Raw genomic sequence first — 6163 nt, 5'->3', positions numbered from 1 at the left:
AAACAGCTGCTCCCTACGACTAACTGCTGCACCCCTTTCGTAGGGGACCAACAGTTGGTCTTGAAAATGACTAATGGTTGTGGATATCAATTAGGCCCCGGAAAGACCTCTCGCCCCCGTTTAGTCATGATGAACCAAAATCAATTCGCCCGATACTGCGTATCGTTGAACCATTGACGTGCGGCGCGATAATGCCTCGCCGTAGGTAACGGGCGTTAAACAAGGATTGGAATATGCAGCATTTGATTTCGAACACCGCTTTCTTGCGCGCGGTGCTAAGATTTTGCGCTGGCAAATTGCTTTTTCTGGAAGACGCCTTTGCGGATAGAAATCTGGTTTAAAACCGCGGTTGTCGGAAAATATGCTCGGCGCACAACAGTCGGGTGAAATGGTGTTTCACTCTCAATCGAATGACTGCGTACATTGTGGTAAGTGCCGGTGCTACGCGCGGCCGATCAGACTAGTCATCGTCACACTGCGTTGATAAATTGCGCCGAAAGTCCTCATTACGGCGTCCCTTATAGCCTGAGTCGCTTTGGGACGTTAAACCCCTGTAGACCAAACCAAACCGAAAGTTAATTACTATAAGGAGGAAGTCGCTTCTGTTTTGCCAACCAAGCAGTACGTGGCTCGTTGTGAACAGAGCGTTATCGACCGTGAGGAACGTAACAGAATTTCAGCTGCAGAATCAGCTGGCTGTGGGCGGAGTGAAGAGGTTCGACAGTTCGGCCTCTGTGTTTGAGGGGAAAATAAATTTAATGCCAAAGGCAATCTTTACACTGTAGCCGCGTGTCCTTAAGGAGGGCGTATAGTAGAGCATGCTTTATGTAGTGGCGGTGGCAGAGAGTTATTTACAGCTACAAGTTATCAGAGGGCAAAAGAAGGGGCTCCTCATGAACAATCGCTGCAGTTTCTGGACCGTGTGTTCCGAGACCTGTGGGCTCGTCGAGTATTCTGGTTAGCGTAGAATCGGCGCACCGGTTGCGAGGAAGCCACGGTAGCAGTTTAGGTTGGATAGCAAAAGTAAATGCGGCCCTCCTGATCACCGTCGGCGCTGCAGTGTAACGGGCCCTATCGGGCAGTGACTCCCCGCCATCATAATTCATGCGTGTACGCAAATAGAGCGGCAGATAGCGGGCCGGCTATCTTTGGACGGCATCATCGGAGATTCCTGCAGTCAAAACAGCCTGTGCGGCCGATGATGCAAATGCACAGTCAGGGCGATCGACGTCGGTCATCCCTCGCGGCACATATCGGTGACGGTCGTTGGCGCACGCCGGCAGTCGGTGGCCTCGCGTACGTGCGCGCGTGTACGTCACCCCTTGGTTGGGGTTTGCGTTTCTCCTGTCGCGACTACACGGATGACGTAATAAGGGAGTAATTACTCATTGGCATCCACCCGAGCGCAGCTACAAAGGACAGCTATACAGTTTTCTCAGAAACTTCGTAGTTAAAGAACCAGGACGAACCAGGACCCCGAACCAGTACAAATTTTTCTTTAACTACGAAGTTTCTGAGAAAGCTGTATAGCTTTCCTTTGCAGCCGTATGGCTGCGCTTGGGTGGATGCTAGTGAGTAATTACTCCCTTATTACAAATCTACTCCACCTGGGGGATTCCCCTAAACATTTCACCGACACGGATGACATAGTGCAGAACTTTGAGTCAGAGGAGCGCTGCGGGGCTTTTGGCCGTGCAGTTTCCAAGACGGTCCAGGTTCAAACAGATAAAATGACGGTTTGCCTGGCATTACCATTAACTGCTTGAGATTAAACACGCGGCAACACACAGAGTTCTGGAAGGGAACATTATTGGTGTAGCTTAAAGAAACAAATACCGTGGTAGTTGGGGTGGGGGGTGGGGGGCTAGAAAGACAAAATGAAATCGAGGGTCCCGGCATGTGCCAAACGTTAAGAGCCAGGAATAGTGAGTCAGGCAACAGACGCGAGTTGATGACACATCCTGGTGGAAATCAGGCACAAGCATTGGGCATGGGCGGGGAATTCAATGCGAGGGGGGATGACCAGTTGTCTCTCATGTTAACGGAGCGGGTACCAAATGCAAGCATAGCAGGGGGCGGATGAGTCCGCGGGGACCAGGGTCTCTGCTTTGCTGGGGTGTAGTTAGACGGATGGCGATGAGATTTAACCAGGGCATTCCTGTGCGTAGTTGACAGGCGGGATTGACGTGTGGGCGCGTCGTGAGTAAAGTGCACTGCGCAAGTAACGCGGAGCGTGAACCGTTTCTGCTGTCCTCGGGCGCAGATAATGATTGTTCGACAAGGTTGCTTAACTGTACTTGGTTCGAAGGTGCCCACTTAATAATGCGGTAGCAAGTGGGTTGTTGCATGAAAAAAAAAGTTTCCGGCTTCTCTCTCACGAACTTCTGCGTTCGGTCGAGAGAGGTCACGTGACTTTGTGACGTCATCACAACCTGCCCACCGTTACTGGTGTCAATTGCAGTGGACTTGTCACCTGGCCAAATCTGGGTCTCACAAGCCGCACCGGTGGCTGTGTTTTGAAACGACCGCCTGCTTAGGTGTTGGCGCATCTCTTAAAACCGCTGTAGCACTGCATCAGCACTGGTATGAGGACTCCGCGCTGTCTATGAATGCGATTTAGAGGGTCATGACGTCAACACCATGTGACCACCAGTGCACCAATCAAGGGCACGCTACACACTTTGAGAATGTGACGATCCCAAAGTTTGGACATTTGCCCACCCGCGGAAATTCCAAAGGACCACCGAAATTTTGGAAGCGGGCCCTTCCCAGAAAATGCATTGAGGTGGATTAGGGAGTTGCATTAGTATAACGTCATATGTAATCCTGTGGAAGGTACTGGAACATTTCAGAAGGTGATGACTCATCCCCAGGTATCACCGAAACATTGCGGTAGTATTACATTCTTGTTATGCTCGAACGTTATTTCAATCTACTTAATGTCCTTTTCTTCTAACGCTTTTGTAATGTTACATATAAATGTTCGAATGACCTTCCCCGAACATTCATGAAAAATGTGAACAACATAAGAGAACTTCTTGCTGGGCTAGTTGGTAATTCATTGTAAAGGTGCCAAAAACCACACACACTCACACAAGACAAGAGAACGGGACAGAGCGCTCTGTCCCGTTCTCTTGTCTTGTGTGTGTGTGTGTGGTTTATACTCAGTACTGCGGGATGTCCCATGAATGATAGTGGCGAGTGAGTAATAACTAAAGTTCTGTGACAAAATAATGAGGCTGTTCATGCAATCTATGGCAAGTACTACCTAAGAGATGTGTTTACAAGCTACTGTTATTTGAAAAACATCTTTACTCTACGAACAGTGAGAAATGGTCTGGAAATCCGTGCTCGAAATATATTTGTAATGTTGTTTTATAGTTGCGACTCTCAAATTATAATAAAATTTAGAAGATTATATTAAAACAATGTTTGTTTAGAGCGTGAAAGTAACATTTCCTATATAACTTATAACTAGAGGCCGGATTTTTAGGCACTAAAAATCACGTTTTAGGCGCCATAAATAGGCGTTTAAAATTGCATTTTAGGCACCTAACGGAGAAAAATAGGCACTATAAACTTTATCAAAAGTGCACACAGTTCCGAACTTCAGCGCGCAATATCTGCCGTAAAATAAAACAAAAACACATCAGGAATGATTTGGGACCCTAAGCAAGGTGCGAACATTAGAAGCCGTTTTTTTAAGCCTGTCGCGCAACTTTTCGTACAATACACATGCCTCAGCAGAGCAAAAGGGACGGTTACCAGCCCTTTTAAAACACTTGAGTATACCTCGAAACAAACAATTCGCTTGTCGTGTACAAAAGTAGAAACAATGAATACCTTAACAGGAGGCCATGTATTTAGAAATTGATAGAAACATTGTCAATTCAGAGCATCTGACAAATGAGTTCAGTCTTCGCTCACACAGGAATCGAACTTAATTATTGCAGGCATACACAATGCTTCAACATTAATAAATATGTTGTCATTTGTGTAAACAGTGTTTTATAGTTTTTGATTTCACGTGTCTGGAGCCACGCGACTATCAAATGGTGCTTGCCATTAGAAGGGTCCGGAAACCATAAATATGAGATGCTAGAAAATGGAACACACAGTGCTGCTTGATGCGGAATATGCTGAAAAGAATCATAGTTCTGCACAGGCCTAGGTACACCCCCCGTCAAAAGTATACAGCCAAAGGGGTTTGGTTGTGAGGCCTGCAGCATGGCTCGTTATGCATCTTCAGCAACCGTGATCTCTCGAAAGAGGAAAGGCATTGCGTCCTCAATCCTCCCTAGGTTTGGACTGCTTCGTGCGCCAGGGAGCCACGCCAAACAGCTTAGAAGCAAACCGCTTGTGCTGTATACTTTTGACGGGGGCTGTACATCATCCATCTAGAAATCACTGTTGAAGCTATGAAAGCAGTAGCAGACAAGCACCATCTCCAAGTTGATGGACTCAAATTTATGCCTCTTATCAGTAAGAACAAGCTTGTATGCTGAAAAGGAACGCTTAACATCAACGGATGTTACAGGAGCGTGCTTGTACTTAGGAACATTTGATGGCTTTACACTGTTCGGTATCATAGAATGTTCACCGGGTACTCCTGAAATTTGCTTGAGGACTGAGAACCCCTCGTTTTTGTCCATGACTGACTGCAAAAAATAAGGCAGGTTACCCAGGTGGAAATTTTAATCAATTAAATCGTTTCCAGCAGGTTTATGGAACATTTTACAGTTGGTTTCAATTGGAAACAACTGGGAATTATTTGGGCGAACCGATAACTTACTCCGTATATATTCTGAAATGTGGTGCCATCTGGTCAACTACCACTTTAAGAGCCAATGTCATCAACAAGCTGCCACGATAAAATGGCCGAAATTAGGAAAAAGGTTGCTTCGATGTTTTCGGCTGACGTGGTTGGTATTGTGTACACAGCCGACGTAGGTGGAGTGTTCACCACAGCCAACTGACGAGGTCATCTAATGTTGCCACGTGTGTGTTCTACTCAAAACGGATATGGATTCGAAAGCAAACAGAATCTGAAAGCAAACCAAAGCGTATTTCAGGCCCCTTTTCTTTAAAATAGGGCATTCTTAGGCACCGACGTCGGAAATAGGCATTTATAGGCACTGACACCCAAAATAGGCATTTATAGGCACTATAAAAAGAGTGTTAAACATATTGTCAACACCTAACTCGTGCTCATATGTAAAAATGGTGCGCCTACGAAGCGTTGAAAAAAATAGGCATTTGCCTAAAATCCGGGCTCTACTTATAACGTTATGTGTTAATTTTTAATGCAACGCAAAGTTACAATTCAACATGTAACATTACTGCAATTAACATAACATTTTTATAGCATTATTCTAATGTTCGATGCGACCTGGGTCCATACCATTAGGAGAGTGGAACTGGTTCGAACTGGAGTTTTGGTGGGAGTATCGCAAGATCATTAGACACTCATTGTAGACGTCGTAGCAGGCGACGGAATATGCTCTCGCAATTTCTCCTTTAAGAACGCTGTTGATTGTCCCCGAACGTTTTCAGGAGGGGCATTCTTGGCCGTGGAAAGAGACAAACAACCTGCAAAGAGAGTGCCCTGCTGCGCTTGTGTTGCGACCGTACATGCGCCGCTTATAGGTTGCCTGCAGTGCGGCGGATAAGGGCTGTCTGTTGCGCATCCTGTTTCCTATCGTTTCCGCCGAGTCGGAAAGCGCGGAGTGGGCAGTTCTGGCGTGCTTTTGCGCCGCCTGCTGCCAACAAGCCTGGGAGACGCCAGCTACGCTTGCGACCTTGAGGACACAGCCGCTGTCTGCGTGTGTTACGATCGTGTCACTCGAGGAGAATGGGTTGCCGACAACACCGATAGAGGGAGCCAGAAGGCCTAGTGGCTTGTACATCGTGCACACATAGTTCGGACCAGTGTGGCTTTTGAGGAGCGCGGTTGTAGGAAAGCACACGTCTGGGTAGGACGTAAATGGGATGTGAATACTTACTAAAGAGACATCGAATTCCCTACTTATTGGCTGCTTAGGCAGTAATAAAAACAGTAACAGAAAACTACAGAGCATGTTTACTGCATTCGAGTCGGAGCGAAAGCACGGATTCGTGCTACGCAGAAGACGACGGTGAGCAGGCAGTGCCGCAGGACGGAGCA

The sequence above is a fragment of the Amblyomma mixtum genome, chromosome 7 (assembly GCF_055824585.1).
Source record: "Amblyomma mixtum isolate Tamu chromosome 7, ASM5582458v1, whole genome shotgun sequence".
Lineage (NCBI taxonomy): Eukaryota > Metazoa > Arthropoda > Arachnida > Ixodida > Ixodidae > Amblyomma > Amblyomma mixtum.
This window is presented reverse-complemented; position numbering follows the sequence as displayed.